The 16,922-nt window shown below is 39.7% G+C and overlaps 1 pseudogene; it reads right to left on the bottom strand.

Moving 5' to 3' along the window:
* Positions 1-11,918: 11,918 nt before the first annotated feature.
* On the bottom strand, positions 11,919-15,685 carry LOC105063152 (polypyrimidine tract-binding protein 1-like; annotated as a pseudogene).
* Positions 15,686-16,922: the final 1,237 nt, after the last annotated feature.

The following is a 16,922-nucleotide window of genomic DNA, read 5'->3' as shown; positions in this document are numbered from 1 at the left end:
CACTCCTACACTTATATCTGGTATTTTAAAGACAGAGGCATGTTGAAAGAAATGTTTAATGAGCATTGAAATGTTATTGGAGGAATTAAGCTATGAGTGAAGATTAAGAAAATATATCATTGGCAGGATCACAACTAACCAGGAAATAGAAGAGCATAAATGCCATTAAAATGAGAAATCACTTAAGGTAGTCCACAGAGGGAAATTAATAAGGAATGATGATTGGAAAATATGAAAATAAAATTGAAGAATAAACACAAGAAAAGTTTCCTGACAGTCAAAACTTTTTGGTCTCTAGGGAGTCAATAGGAAAATCCATCAATTAGGTCATATTAAACTGCACTGTTCAGAATATTAACCAAGCTTTGTATTTCCACTTCTCACTCTGAGAAAAATGTGCACTGCTCCCAACAGCAGAGTTCTTTAGGTTTTGGTTTATTATCTTTATAAACTCCTCCTTCATCAAAAATCAGTGATAACCAGGAAGAACTAATAAAGATGACACTAAAGTGGAAATGAAAAGTACCCAATACTAACTCCCAGTATCAGTGGATATATTAATGCACTTAATTTTCTCAGAAAATATATTGATGGTTAATAAATGATTTGTATGTAATTCCCAAAAAACCACTGAAGCTATCAGTGAAAGTAAAAACTCATATCTGTAATTGTCTCAATTCTAGAATGTATGGGTGAGTTTCACATTTTTATGATTAATAGAGGAAATCTGATCACCAATTCAGATCATAGAGACTCTTAATTCTTTACAAGCAAAGGGACATTTCTTTCATGATTAAGAAAGTTCACCATAAATGTGTTTAAGAGTTAAATGAAGTAAACCAGATGTTCTATATTAATATCATTAGATACCATCTTATTTCAGCACAAATAATATGTCAGGTTACAATTTAATATCAATATTAATATTACTAAGTATTAATGGCTTTATATCTAAATAGCTTTTCTTGTTCTATGATGACAGTGGTCTCTGTCACAGATTTCATAGTTTTTATTAAGCAACACCTCAGAAGGCTGGGGCAAAGGTTTCCTTACCCCTGTTAAGACTTGCGTGGGTGTTACAGAGGACAGATGTTTCCAGTGAGTACTATTTTTCATTCAAGTTTATTCTCCCTTTTGCAGGCCAAACTAGTAGTCCAGATATTTTCCATTAATATGTGCATAGTTTCTCGCCAATTTGGTGATTCTGTCAATTAGACCGTCCGTGGGATGTCTCCATGAGTAGCTACATATCCAACATGGTTCAGGTTTCACTTGTACACATTTCATCTGCATGACCAGTTACTTTCACTGCTAACGTAATCTAAGCAACTAGAAGAGAAAATGAGGCCAGGATGACCTTTCCACAGTCTTCTCTCGTTTTTGTGAACAGTCTCTATTTTCCCACCCCAAATGATTATTCTGTATAAATTTTATCCATTTTTCTATATTGTCTACTACATTTAAGCTACTCTACATCTTTCCATTTACTATCGCTGATGACAACAAGCTTGGAGGCCCCTTTCTACTACTGATCTCAAGGTGAGTTTTCCTCCTTGTAGGTGTGGTACCGGACTCCATTCCCACTTTCCCTGTCTTACTTACTACTTACTGGGAGTGGAGGAAGCATAGAGATGACTGCACACACACACGGAGAGAGAGAGTAGGGTAGGGAGAGAGAGAATAGTTTCTTAGACACAGAGAGACCCTGAGCTGTTTGTCTTTCTGATTGTCCTGTGGATGAGGAAAGAAGGAAGATGCAGAGCAAGGAACATGCTAGGTTCTACGGCCCTAGTCTGCTTCTGCCCAGAGCAGAGAGCTTCTGTTTCTGAGACTAGCCTTTACCCCTGTTCCTTTCAAGACGCAGGATGCCAGAGTGACCTCGGCATGCACTCGTGTCTGTCTGCCAAGCTGCCCCCCTGGGAAGGGACTCTGCTTGTTCACGGAAAGAGAATAAGAGACCTAAGCAAAATAAGTTTCTCCTCACTGTGGGATCAGAGTGCGTAATGTGGAAGCATAGCATAGAATTTGCTTCTCTGGAAGGGGTATTAGGATGCATTCACCTACAAGAAGGAGTGAAACTAGCTATTAGAGGTTTAAACAAGTGGGAAATTATCTGTATTATATAAGTTTAAAGGTAAATGATGGTGGCATGGATTCAGTGGCTCAGTGATGTGATGACTGCTGTCTGATTCATTCACCCTTTCCCTCATGGTCGCAAGATAACTACCACAGCTATACGGAATGTGTCCTCCTTCAAGCAGAAAGGACAAGGGGACAGTGAAGATCACAGCAGATGACTGCTTATCTCTCGCTAGTCACACGGCCACCCTCAGTTTATCTAAGGGAGGCTGGGAAAGCAAGTATTTTACTTTTTCAGTCTCTGTAATTGGGTTGGAAGGGAAAAATAAGCTGAGACTAAGTGCTGGGCAAGCCAATCAACAATATCTCCCATGGAAGGGATCCCAGGCTCAAACTTATCCATTTATTTTTATTTTTCTTGGAAATGACCAGGAGGCACATCACCCTTCCTGATGGAGTAACATCCAACTTCTAATAGCACTGTCCACTTATAAGTGGGAGTTCTTCCTTGCTTCATAGAATTTGAACATGTATGTTTTGGGACCTTATCTCTAGATGCCCTAGTCACCCTGTTTGGTATGATCCAGCTGTTACAGAAGTTAATATTCTATACTCTGGATATGCACTTTATACTCACATTCAAATGCTGAATTGCAAGAAACTGAACGAAAAAAATAATACATTCCTTCTTAAATCATCATGTTCATTCTTTCAGTATATTTTGTTCAACATACAGAATGTGCCTCTCCTAATCATATCCCAGTTTCATTTTTTTTTTCCTTTTGCAATTTCAGATGGTGCCTGCAAGCCTGAATGTCCAGTTAAAAATTCTATTTGTCCTTGATTTTTTCCTCTTGTCCCAATTCTTCCTCTAATTCCGGCTCTACCCACCCAGTCTTTGATTTTTCTCACAAAACCCTTTGCTTTTCTAGTTATTCGTCTCTGCCTTAAAGAAAGAGCTTCCTCCCTTGGATGATGTGTAATCTTTCTTAAGACCACACAATGTGCCTTTTTGTGTGATGATAGTGGACAGATGTGATTTTCCAATGAGCTCTATTTTGCTTGCTTATTTATGTATTCTTTAGACTTCAGTCTTTAGTCCAGAACAAAATAAATCAGGACATTCATTTATCCTAATTTATACTGAAGTGGGTTTTCACTAATTTGAAATGGTTTGTTAATTATACAAAGTTCTTAAACCTTTATTTAAAATCTTAGAATACACTAGGCAGGGTTTTAAAAGCACATTTTTCTTTAAAAACAATTTTTTCAAAGCAAGGCTGCAGTACTATTTAACAATAAGTTATTTTTCACAAAAAATTTTTATATGGAAAATCAACATGTTTAATGTTCCACAACTCACAGAGCATCAAAAAATTTAGTTATATTTCTGTTCCTTGAAATGGCTATTTTATATTAATAGAGAAATATTTGATCCAGAACAGAGAGTTTAATAATTACTTAGCATCAAATCTTATTTTACAGATGAGAATATAGAAGCCACAGAAGCTAAACAACTTGCCCAGTGATTATGGTTTGTGAGTGGCAAAGCCAGGACGGACTGTACACCAGGTTCCTGACACCCAGTTCTGGGCTCTTTCACAATCACCTACATCGCAAGTGTTCACCCTTACGATAAGCATCTACAAATATCACCCTTGGGCCTGGTGGGTCATGTGGCAAAAGTTCCAAACAGCAGAAATGGCTGCATGGCAGGGCTGTACCAGGAACTAAGTATTGGGTGGTGGACAGGGAATGAAAAGAAGGAAGTAGAAATGAGACCAGGAATGTAGACCTGCTAAACTTGGATGGTGGGACACTAGCAGTATATTCTCCACATTCACTGAGCCAGATTGAGGCTAGCAGGAAAAAGGCAGCAGATCCAAAAGAATAATAGAAGGTATCATTTCCAAAAACAGGTCTCCCTTGGAATCAGGAAATTAGACAAGCAATTCCTGGGAGAGGTTGGTTGTAGTTAGCACATTGTTTCACTCATGAACCGGTTTAAAACATGTTGATCAATTGACTTTCAGGTAATTTTAATTAAAAAGTATGGTGAGGTAGAGTAGGGTAAAGAAGAACATTATTCCTACAGTAACTTCAGCTGGAAAACATATCAGAGAACTTATACCAACAACATAGCTAATAGCCCTTTGAGAAGCATATCTACTCTGAAAGAAAATCCTTTTTTGACTTAGTCTGCTCCATAGTGTTTCTAAATTCTTATTCAATCACCCACTTAGTCATCAAATTTAGGAACTACCTACTGTATGCCAAATAACTTAATCTTTGTCAATATTTACAAAACAAAGAGATTGCCTTTCTTTCATGTGAGGAAGGCTTGAAAAACACACAATCTTTCTTTTAAAGTGTTTGTAAATATTCATTCTGCCAGTTTGAAATGTTATTGTGTTTGTGTTCAGAGCAAATAATTCCAATGTCTCATATAATAAAAGTAATTTATTTTGTCTTCTTGAATGCTAAGTCAGCAAACAAAACACTCCTAGAAGAATTGGTCATGAAAGAATAAGGTGCGTTCAGGGTATACTACCTCAGAAAGTATGTATTTACTTGAACCATGCATCATGTTATTATAAAACCTATTCCCAACTAGGTACAGCAGTTAACTCAATTGCAGAATTAAAACAGTGGCATTAACTAATGTAACTTTTAAACATCAGAGCAATTTCCTCACCATCTCAGATAAAGATAATTGTCTACATTAAATATGTGGGAGGACTTGGTTTTCTCTTCTATCTCCCTAAACCCACCCAATCCCACTCTTGGTCTTCAGTAAAGTAGGTTAAGGAGAAAGAGACTTTTAGCATAATACATGCATGAAACATATGAGCTATATTAAATATGTCTCCATATGTAATAATTATCTTCCTAGTAATACCAATGTCTGAATTACTCCACTTTCCTCTCATTCTAGGATCCTGGCTCTATTTTGGAGTAGAATCATATTCTGCAGATCCTGCATATCCCTGGAAGGGGCCTTAGGACCATATGATCTTTAGGGTGACACATGAATAAAAAACAGAACTTCCTCTTGTAAACATTACTGCCTTGTAGAATAACTTGGAGCTGTTATTTTATTTTGCTAGTAAATTTATATTTCATCCAACCAAATTATGGGGAGTTACATTGGAGAAGAAAGCCATGTCTCACTATATAGTTACATGTATAATTGCTTACATACAAATTACCTGAATAATTAAATTGTATATGCAATTACAAATGCATTTAGTGCATTTTTTGGTTATTGTTTTGTTTTCCAGTGTGCTTTCAGCAAAGCTCATTAATATGCCTTAAGCCATAAGCCATGTGAGCCCAGAGGGAAGTTTTACACAGTTCCCAATGGATTTTATTGCCCAATCCATTCCTCATTATCTCCCCAAGCCACATCCATAGCCTAATACAAAAAAAGCTTGCCTGATAATCATTCCCAGGCATTTAGGCAGAGTGCCACTGAAAAACCCATCATCCCAGGAAGCAAATATCCATTAAAATACAAACAAACAAAAAAACTTCCTCCAAATCAAATGCTGCTAACAAGCACATAGAAAAGACATCGGCAAATAAAAAAATTCGAAAGGTAATATATTTCACCTGTGCTTGGCACATTATAAGTACTCATGAAAAGGAAATCATTTCTGTGTTTAAATGAGAAGACTAATTTGAACTGTACACATGTAACTATAATACAGGCAGATTAAAAAAGTATTATCACCAAGGAACAAATACTATTACTCAAATATTTCTCCAAAGAGTGACGGATTCAAAGAGGTCCTGTGAAAATTTTCAAAGCAAAATCTTATATTAAAATCCATTAAATAATTTTTAAAATTAAATATGAAAAGAGGAAGAGGAAGAATTGAAAAATCTAATAATAATAACCTATTATTGGGAAGGATTAGAATAACTGTCAAAACATATTTCACTTCATATTAGAAAGATGCTAGATATTTCCTATATTTTTTCATTATCATGCCATTTGCAGGGAAGTTAGTCATCTTTGGGCATAACTGCCAGATTAGTCTAATCAATGATTATTAACATATGTTTTAATGTCCAAAACCTAAAAACAGATGTTTTGCCAAAGAAATCAGGGTGTAGACAAAAGAAATGTAAGGAATTCAACCTCACCTTTTAAAGTTTTCACTAGAAACCATTTCATGAGGAAAACACTTGTTGCCCTAAATAGGAAGTTTATTTTAATTCGAGTGTGTGGGTTGGAGCAATGGAAGGTAGCTGAGTTCAGGATATGAAGAGAAACAACATACATGCAAAAGGAGTAGCTGAGTACGTGTGGAATCAAAGAACAGATAAGAGGTAATCAACTTCTGGATCCTCTTCTTTCTCCACTGACCACATCTATTCTTAAAATGTAACTTGCCACCCACTCACCCACCCCAAACCTCCCCCTAAAAAAGTTCCCTTCAGTTTAAAGTAGTCACTTAATGGCACAGATAATAGTGTTTCTGGTGTCTTTTCCTGAGATTGCTTATTTATTTGCACAGGTGTTAGCTAATTTCTTTATTATTTCTCACATCAAGTCTTCCCTCCATGTTTATTTCTCTGGTTTTACACCAGCAGTGCAGTATTATTTCTCCCAATAAAGGAAATGTGCCAAAGTGGGATTTTACAGCGGTCTCTGCTAACTTTCTTCTTTGCCCCCTACCATGACAGGAGGCTCAGTTCTAGGTTTCCCCATCGTCAGTGGGGACTTTTCAAGGATTCTGGATAGTACCTGACATTTTGTGTATACCTGGTACTATGCTATGTGTTTGTTATGTGTTATCTTATTTGATCCCTAAAATAATTCTGTGAGATGTTCTACTGTTATCTCCATTTTTAAGATGAGAAAACTAGAACTTGGGGAGATTAATTCACTTGCCGAAGGTGAATCACAGACCTGGAATCTGAGTCCCAAGAAGCTAACTCTAAAAACTATGCTTTTAACCACTTTCAATATACCTGCGGTCTTTTAAGAAAATATGAGATCTACCCAAATTGCCTTTTGAAAAATGAGAAGAAAGAGAAAACCCAATCAAAATAATAAATATAACCATACTTCCAAAAGTTTTCCTGTATCTTTGTTATCTCCTTCCTCACCTGCCCCAGGAAAGCACTGACCTGGTATCTGTTACTATACACTGGTTTTCATTTCATAGACTTTTGTATGAATTAAATAATATATATGCACTCTTTTTTGTCTGCCTTTGTGCATTCAGCATAATTATTTGTAATTCATCCATGCTGCAGGATTGCCCACAGTCTTTCTGGTTAACAGCTGGCTCCTCAAGGAATAGAAAGTTGAGGCTTGGATAATAGTTTCTTAAACATTTTTGAATTTCATTAGAAAATTACGTGATAAAAATATCAAGGGCTCTGAAATGAGCCTCACAATACTGTACAAAGACAAAAGAAACTTTCTGAATAAATTAAATAATTAGCTAATTGTTTTGGATACTCTTGACCAAAACAGGGAAATGCCTCTTCAGAATGGTTCTCATCTTCTGAGGATGCATCTGCATATGGAGCAAGGCAAGGATGTGTGACTCAGAAGTTCCATTCACTGGAATTCAAAGGCATAAATTTTTTTTTTCTTTCTGGGCTTAAAGCCAATGATACCATAGCCTTAATGGATCCAGTGTAGTTTTGAGTCTTCTGACCTCAGGACTATAATCACAAATATAAATTTAAAATAGCATTCCAGGAGATAGCTGACACTCTATTATAAAGTGAACAAATACGGATAGGGCGTAGAACTAAAATAGTAGCATTTGAAATAGTACACGTGAAATTGCTACAAAAGAGTTTGAAATTTTCACTAATATTTATCCCCCATCTCACACACACACACACACAAAACCTAAGTTATATGCCTCTCCTCAGTCTAGCTTGCTGAAAAAGGGATCTTGTGTTTCATGTTAAATTCAATTCAATTAAAGAAACAGTTACTCTACTCATTAAGTGTAAGGCAATTCTCTAGGATACAATAATGAACAAGATAGATTCTGTTCCATGGCGTATGATGGTGTGTGAAGAATCAATTAAGAACAACAATAAAAGGGAAGGCAATGTTAAATTAATATGTTCCTTAGATTATATTTTACCTGACATTAATATTGCTACACTTTGTTAGCCATTGACTGATACATATTTTGATTCTCAAATTTACTGTTTTTTTAAATCTTTTGTTTAAGAATTCTCTATTCTTATTTTATTAGTTTGCTATCTCTTGAGTGTCACTGAAGATATTAATGATTTTTTTAAGTTTTCTGTTTCCTCCATTAGTTCCATTTCTTCAATTTGATTTTTCTCAGTTGTTCAGTAGTTCCTAGTGTCTTTGAGAATCCCTTTTTGCTCCTTTATGGTTGCAGGCATTTAATACAGGATTTTGCAATAGGTCACCATGGAGGAAGAGGGGCCTGACATATCAGGCAGAGGGCAGAGCCAGCGTTCCTAGGAACTCTTTTGTCTCCCTCTGTCTCTGTCCTTCTCATATGTTCACTCTCTTTCACTGTGGGGAAAAACATCACTAAAAATATACCCTCTCACTTCAGTGGAAACACTAGAAAGAAAAATAGATAACTGGCTCAGCTGTGCCATTTATACAGTTTTTATAAAGATGCACTTTAAAAATGCCTGAGTTTAATTTAATCCTGATAGCATTCCTGTCATGGATTTCACAAGACCCTTGCTTTCCAGAGTCAATTATTTTGTAAACACACACGTATACAGGCACACATGTAAACTGCCATGTTGCTGTACTGAATACCATGCATTTTTCAGATACAATGGTCCAAAAATTCTTTGTATTGTAAAAACATAACTTTATTTCCAGTAACAAATTTATCATCTATTGTGAGCTCCCATATCTGCATGATGTTAAAAAAAATCTCAATTTAGTCAACCTCCATTTTTCTCAGACCAATCCAGGGATTCCCTTTAACCAATTTCCATTTCTTATTCATTCACATTTAAGGTTTATGTGCTCCTGTTTTATCCCTCACCCTTACTTTTATCCCTCACCCATTCTCTTTGGTCAAGAGGGCAGGTGGTCATTAGAGAACAGCCACTCTGTTGTGATGGTGGGCACAGGGAGTCTTTCTCTCAGTCTCCCTTTTTCTCCATCCTATGTTAAAACCTTTTCTATTGAAGTAACTTGACACACAGGGAACTGGACAGCATGTGTGAAACATATTACACTCAGAGGGCAGCTGCCCATGGGTGGGTCGCCTCGCACTTCAGTGCTGCCAATCCTGTTTATTCACTGCTGGGACGGTCCAATCACATCACCACTTATTGCTTTGCCAGTCCCAAGACCTCTTGGCCAACTTGTCCCTTCTCACAACTGTGGATACACCATTTCACTGCCCCTCATAGAGCACCCTAGTAGACAGAGTATATCACGTCTATGAACCTGCTGCCTTCTAAGATTTTAAATGAACAGTGGAGCATGAGACCATTTATCCTCATATTCCTACTTAAAGTTAATTACATCATTTCCTCCCCACAACACACACCAGATTCCTATGTGAGTGACTGGCAGAACATATAGCTCCTACAATACTTAAAACTCACTTATTTCCTAAGCTCTCCACTTCCTTTGAAGTTCCTTTATCTAGTATGATGGGCAGAAAGACACACTCATTTCTCCCTGCTAGTGGACCTATATCAAATCTTCTTGATCTTAAGCTGAGATGTCTTTTGACTGTAAAAGCTTAAAATACAGCTTAGAATATAGGGTGTAGAGCTCTTGGTTCTTATGTGTGGGCTCTTCTTTCCCTGAGCAGCAGTTGTACCCCTCCCTCATTGCCCAATAGGAAAATGGTGGCAGTTCAACAGGGAAAACAAGAAGCTGACATTAGTATTTGAAAAGTTATCCCACCACCAATTAACACTTCCTATGCGATTTTGCCATACGTTTCCTGTCTCTGCAACTGAGGTGGGAAGCCCCATAAAGAAGACCTGCAGGACCCCCAGACAGGGCCACTACTCTCCTGCCAGCAGCATCAGGTTCCCTGGCCTGGCAGCATTATCTCACTTTCTGCCTCTATAAAGGCTTACTTCTAGGAAAGTGGAACTTACCCCTGAAGATTCTATTGGTTCCCTGAGCTAACTCCTGATTGGTCCATTCATAGTGCCTCATTTGCATGGAGCTCAGTCCTGGTTGGTCCATTTCTATCACTCCTGATTGGTCCATTTCTACAAAGCTCGTTCCTAAATAGTCAACTTTGTTATAACTTATTTGCATATGATGTTGCAAAGAGTAGACTGGCAGCCTATAAAAGCCTGTGTAAACCTACAGATGGGGTTCAGAGCTTGAAGTGTTAACTCCTCTGGGCCTGCTGGCATATTAAACCTGAGTTCTCCAACTCTCCGAGTGCTGCTTGGTGTCTCACCCAGATCCAGGTTGCTGTCACAACTGAACTGTAACACTGAGCTGTAACGCACTTTGTTGCAACACAATGAGACTGAATGTCCCAAGTGTGCCTTCAGCCTGAGTCTAAATCAGGCTGGAATCATAAACTCTGACCTGCACCATATGCTGTAGTTTGTCTTCTGCTTCAGGACAGCAGAGCTAGTACTTTGAGGAGGCCAAGAGTGGTCAGCTCAGGAGAGGAAATTGATACCATGTTAAATTTTTTCCCTGTCTTTCCTGGAAGGATCTTTCCTTTGTCCCAGTGTCTTTTTTTCTCAAATTTTATTTGCATTTTTCCAGATTTATTAAGGATTAACTAACAAACATAACTGTATATATTTAAAGTGTACAATGTGATGATTTGATATACATATATACACTGTGAAATGATTACCAAGATCAAGATAATTAACATATCCATCACCTCACATAGTTAATTCTTTTTCTGTGTGTGGTGAGATCCTTAGTCCAATTTTTAGAAACACAGGTACAGTCTAGTGCCTGTTAGTGACAACTGGCAGCCACAAATTAAAACAATCATGTCTACCATGTTCTGTCTTTTATTGTCTAACACTCAACTTTGTACTGCAAGACTACATTCCTCAGGACTGGCAGAGAGAGAGAAGGAGAGACAGAGAAAAACCAAAAAGGTCACACCCTAGCTCTCTAACATTTGGGACTAACAAACACAAAATTCAACAGGCACTGCATTTCAAATCTATTTACAGAGGGATAGATAAGAAGATTAAATTCTCTCTACTCAACATCAAAATTCAGACTGTCTTGCTTAGACTCCCCTGCTGATGATCTTAGAAATATTACATTCTTTGCGAAATGATCATTCAGCATTAACCAAGATTTGGGTTGTTTTAAAATCCTAATTTCTCCAAGGGTGTGGTATGTGTTGTCCTAATTTTATTTGCTACAATAATAATTTGGTAAGGATAGTGTTTCTTTATGCTTCAGTGGAATATATTCATCCTCTAGGCAAAGAACTAGTAATTGTAAAGAGGGAAGAATCAAAACTGTCTTTGTAAGAAAATCACTTATGACAAAGTACTGTTTGAAAATTTGAAAAGAAAGTCCAACCCCACTTCTGCAATTACTAATTAGGAAGGAAGATTAATATATTCCATAGTAACTAAAAATGACTGAACTAATTCTGAAATACACCTAACAATTTTTCAATGTGATGCTCATAATTAATTATTTTTGATAAGGAAATGACATAAGGTTTTCATATTTTGTGTATGTTTAAAATAAGAATATTTGTAATCAAAAGCAGCATGACTTGATGGATTCAGAATCAGAAGTTATGATCCCAAAGCTTGTTCTTCAATGGAATTTTAAAAAATCACTTAAGCGTACTGCAATTTTTGTTGTTGTTGTTATAAAATTGCTTTAATTCAGTTCTCTCCACATTACAAACCAGCGGCGGGCAGTGGACTCTGCCTGCTCCCCTTACAACACTGAGCCTGTAACCGCTGTTATCAAAATATACATCTATCACCATAAAAAACTGCATGTGCTGTCCCTTGTGACTTACAATAGGTATAAAAAATTACAAATATTTACACCCTTGTTCCACCCGACATGGAAACTCAGGACCCAGACCCCCAGGGAGGGCTGGCCAGCACAAGTGCAGGACAAGGCAGTTAAGACCAGAGGGTGGCTGCCCCAGCTCCTGGGGTCGCAGCGTTAGAGGCAGACGGGAAAAAACAAAACAAAACAAAACAAAAAACAGAAACAAAACTTTGGTCCAAAATTTGCAGGAAAAAAGAAACCCTGAAAGTTTAAGAGCGCCTGTCCTCCCTGACTGAGGACCGTCGGGTGTGAGTAAGGCAAGTGGGGGCCACCCAGCCGGCCACGGCATCTGCCCTGAGGCTGGATCCTGCCCTGCAACTTCGTTACAAGGAATAAAATAATAGTATACAAGATCATACTTGCTGGAGAAACTTCAGATACACTCATACCATTTTTATGTTGCTATATAAAAAGTTACCTAAAACTATTTCTTTTGCATATAAATGAGAAAGATTAGGATATTTGATCAACTGGAAATATTGCTAGGCACAGACGTCTGCAGCTGCATCAAAGCATAATACAAAGATTCCGGTGAAAACAAAGCTGAAGAAGCGCCAGGGATATGCCCTGGGGTCTCGCCCTGGGAGGGGCCCTGGGGCTTGGGGGAGAATCACATACTTGATTAAAGGATCTGGGGTGTTGGCCAGGTCTGGCCGCTCACAGCCTCCTGCCACACCAGGCACATGATCCCAGGGGAGGCTGACCCCTTGGGTCTCCAAAGCCCTCCACGCCTGCTACCCCAAGAAGGCCCTGCCAGAGCAGTGGGTTTAAGGCACAAGAGAGCTGCATGGAGGTTTGGGAGCGTGCACCCCGCAGCTACAGAAGGCACAGGCGAGGGGCGGGGAGCAGGGGATGCCGTCCTTGCCTGCACACCATCTCCCCCAGGTGAGCAAATGAATTAGGTTTAATTTTTTTTTAAAACAGGTAAACTGATTTCTCTTAAAAACAAACAAACAAACAAACAAAAACCCTCTGGTCTTTAAGGTCACTTCAGCTGCTTTTTTTAAAGTGGCTTTTTTCTGGAATGACGGAAGTTGTGGCCAGGCACCCGGCAGGCTGGTCCTGGGGACCTAGATGGTGGAGTTGGAAAAGGACACCCACAGGTGGTGGTTCTCGCCCAGGTCGTGGTTGTGCAGGTCGATGAGCGCCTGGATGGCCTCCTCCACGGAGCTCATTTGGATCAGGGCTATCTTGCGGTCCTTCTGGAAGAACTTGAACCCCTTGACGACCCTGCCGTTACTGGAGAAGAGCATCTTAAGGTCGTCCTCAGACACAGAGGGCGGGATGTTGGAGAGGTGCAGGGTGGCGGAGGGCGGGAAGATATTCTGTAAGTTCTTGGAGCCAGCCTTCTTGAAGACGTGCAGGGGCGAGTTGCCGTAGTCCTTGGTGAGGCCCTGGTCTTCCTGGCCCTCGCGGGGCAGCTGCACATTCTGGTGCTTGGAGAGCGTGATACGCACTGGCTTCCCGTGCAGCTTGTGCCCGTTGAGGTGGCTCAAGGCCAGCTGAGCCTGGCTGCCATCGGCCATCTGCACCAGGGCGTTCTCCTTCTTGTTGAACAAGATCTTCACCCGCTGCACGTCACCGTACACGCTAAAAAAAATAAAGAGGCTTTGGGGTGTGACTCTCTCGGGGTTGAGGCTGCTGACCAGCAGGACAGAATTCCCTGCCCCCGCCAAGCCAGGGATGGCGATCTGGCCTGCTGCCGCCGCCGCCGCCGCCGCCACCACAGCTGAAGGGATGGCTAGAGGCTCCAGGGCCCCATGCACATTAAGAACAGAGAGAACTGCAGCCTGAGGGATGGCAAAGGTGGGAGGGAAACCAGCTCCTGCGTACGGAGAGGCGGACGGACGTGATACTTGGCGCACCAAAGGCGGCGGCCTCCGTCAGGTCCAGCGCCGGCAGGCTGTCGCCAGAGGGCGGGTCCGGGCGCGTGTAGTCGCGGCTCTTCGTTGTTGTACTTGACGTTCAGGCTGGTGAGTTTGGAGAGTTGATGCTCAGCGTGCAGCAGGCGTTATAGATGTTCCGCCCGTCCAGCTACAGCTTGGTGTGCTGCGCGCTCACGGGGTCGGTGTACTGCAGCAGCGCCTGGAACTGGTTGTTCTTGGTGGAGGTGATCATCTTCAGGAAGGTGCCGAACTTGGAGAAGATCTGGTGCAGCACATCCAGGGTCACCGGGTAGAAGATGTTCTCCACGATGATCCTGAGCACCAGGTTCTGTCTGACCATCGCCATCCCAGCGTCCACTGCTGCAGCCGAGGCAGCCAAGGCCAGGTTCCCGGACTGGACCGAGTTCACGGCCTGCAGGGCTGCCTGGGCCTGCGCCTGGTTGGGGGAGCTGTCGGTCTTGAGCTCCTTGTGGTTGGAGAATTGGATGTAGATGGTCTGGCCCTGCAGCACCGGCGTCACCGACGTGTAGCAGTTCACCATGGTGTTGGCCGCCTCCTCGGTGTTCATCTCAATGAAGGCCTGGTTTTTCCCTTTCAGCATCAGGAGGTTGGTGACCTTCCCGAAAGGCAGCCCGAGGGAGATGACCTCCCCCTTGGTGACGTCGCTGGGGAGCTAGCGGATGTGGATCACCCTGGAGGGCACACCCGCACTCCTGCTGTCCCCCTTGAACTTCTTGCTGTCGTTTCCATTTGCTGTGGAGGCCGAGCTGCTACTCATGATAAACGGGCCATTAGCGACGCAGGCAGAGAAGAGGTCGTCAGATCCCCGCTTTGTACCAACTGCTATATCTGGGACGATGCAGTCCATTGCACACAGGAGACCCGCGGAGGACTGAGTGGAGGCGCGGGATAGCAGGAACCGACCAAACGGCTCTGAGTTATAGACCAAGTGTACTGCAATTTTTATTTCATAAAATACATTTTTCAAATTCATAGATCTTTAGAGTAATTCAAAAAAGCTTCTAATAAAATTTTATAATCTGAAGGCCAAGTAAGAAACTTAATTCAAAACAAGTATGTTTTCATTTTTTTACCTGAAACTTTGCAGTCAATAATTGGCAGATAGAAATGTGAAAAATTCAAAGTTTGTTACATTCAACTATATGAAGCATAAGAATTATCTGGGAGAAAAAGAGAGAAATGCCAACTATTTTACTATTGAATTGCCACCATCATAAATAGTATGTTGGAAGGATATCAAATCACACTTGCCCTGTTAGTACATTTCTAAATACAGGGGGAGAAAAACTAGTACACAATCAACTTCTGGCAATGGTGATTCTCACTTTGCAAGATACACCTTGGAAGATGACCAAAGCCAAAATAAACATCAAACTGTCCAAAAAGCACCTGGATTACTAAAAATAAAATGAAGTCCAGTGCCATATTTTGAAGCTCAATACCAATTCAGTGCCTGGCCCAGGAAAACTACTCAATAAATTTTTTTTTTAGAAACAGTGAAAGAAAATGCTCATTGGTCAATGTATTGATCAGATTGGTGCATTGATAAATGATAACTCTGGGTTACAAAGATCAACACTATCTCATTTCATAAGAAAGATATGCAAAAGATTATAATATGATGTATGGAATAGAACAATATCATCACATCAAATTTCGTGGAAATATAGTAAAGAATAAGTAACTCTGCCTAAAGAGTTTGCAGGAATAGCCACAGAATGAGTAATATTTGAGCTGGTTTTTGAAGCATGAGTAGGATGTAGATAGACGGAGAAGAGCAGAAAGGATCTCCCAGAAAGAAGAGTCAGCATGTACAAAGGCTTGGTATTTAAAAAAAATCTGTTTAAAGCACAGTGAGGGTTTAGTAGGGAGGGTTTAGGGCTGTATGTGTGAGAAAGTGACACAAGATGTGACTGGGAAGTCAGGTCCAGGCTATCTTGTGAAAACATTTTTAAGACAGTCTAAGGATTTTGAACATTTCCCTATAGTTCTCAGGAAGACATTGAAGGTATTTAAGCAGAAATAAGGTATTACTGAATTTGAATTTTATAAAATTTGCTCTGCTAGTAGGATGTAAGAAGGCTCAGTCAGAGAAGGACGAGCAAATTAGGAGAAAACATCTTAGGAAAGAAAGCCTGAGAATCTGCAGAGAATTCAAATACAACTGACAAGTACTTAACACTCTCCTCAAGTGCGTGGCCCTCAATAAATATAAAATTCACTAAATGAAGGAACAGATGAATGCATGCCTATTGGAGTTAGCTTTGAGATCAGCTTTAAACATGGCAAATACAATTTTAATGAAACAGAGAAGAACTGAGACTGGAATGGACTGATTAGCAGATATTCTGCAATATATCCCAACCACTTACTTTTCAGAGAGGTTTTTTTAATAACTTGTAGTTGTATATGGGCTCCCAACAAAATTAAAATCAAATATAAAGTAGTAAGCTATGGTGCAGTTTGTACTACATAGTAGAATATTATACTGTTTTTATAATTACAAGGTATTATATAATATACAATACATTATATATACAACATATACAATCTCTAAATATACAATGAGAATTAGATAATTATCAGTTTTATTTCCAAACTGTTTTCTCTTTTATAATTAACTAAAATTCCAATTTCTTAGAAGTCTTGATATTTTCATATTTTGTAAAAAATTATTTCGTGATAAATGCTATTTCCCCAGAAGAATTCCAATAAGACATGATTTTAAAAGATTCCTTGAAGAGGTTGTTGGAATTTAAAGGTTTATAGCTGAAAGACAGATAGATCTCTAATCAACTTTGTGATAAGTCACAATATCTCTGAGGCTCTATATCCTTAAAATAAGGGATGTAGTGAGCATTGGGGTTCCCTGCGTACTATCAACTTCCCCATCTGTTGGTAACAACCTCCCTCAGTTT

The sequence above is a fragment of the Camelus bactrianus genome, chromosome 7 (genome assembly GCF_048773025.1).
Source record: "Camelus bactrianus isolate YW-2024 breed Bactrian camel chromosome 7, ASM4877302v1, whole genome shotgun sequence".
NCBI classification, from domain to species: domain Eukaryota; kingdom Metazoa; phylum Chordata; class Mammalia; order Artiodactyla; family Camelidae; genus Camelus; species Camelus bactrianus.
Note: the sequence above shows the minus strand (reverse complement) of the source record. Positions and strands in the feature narration are given on the sequence as shown.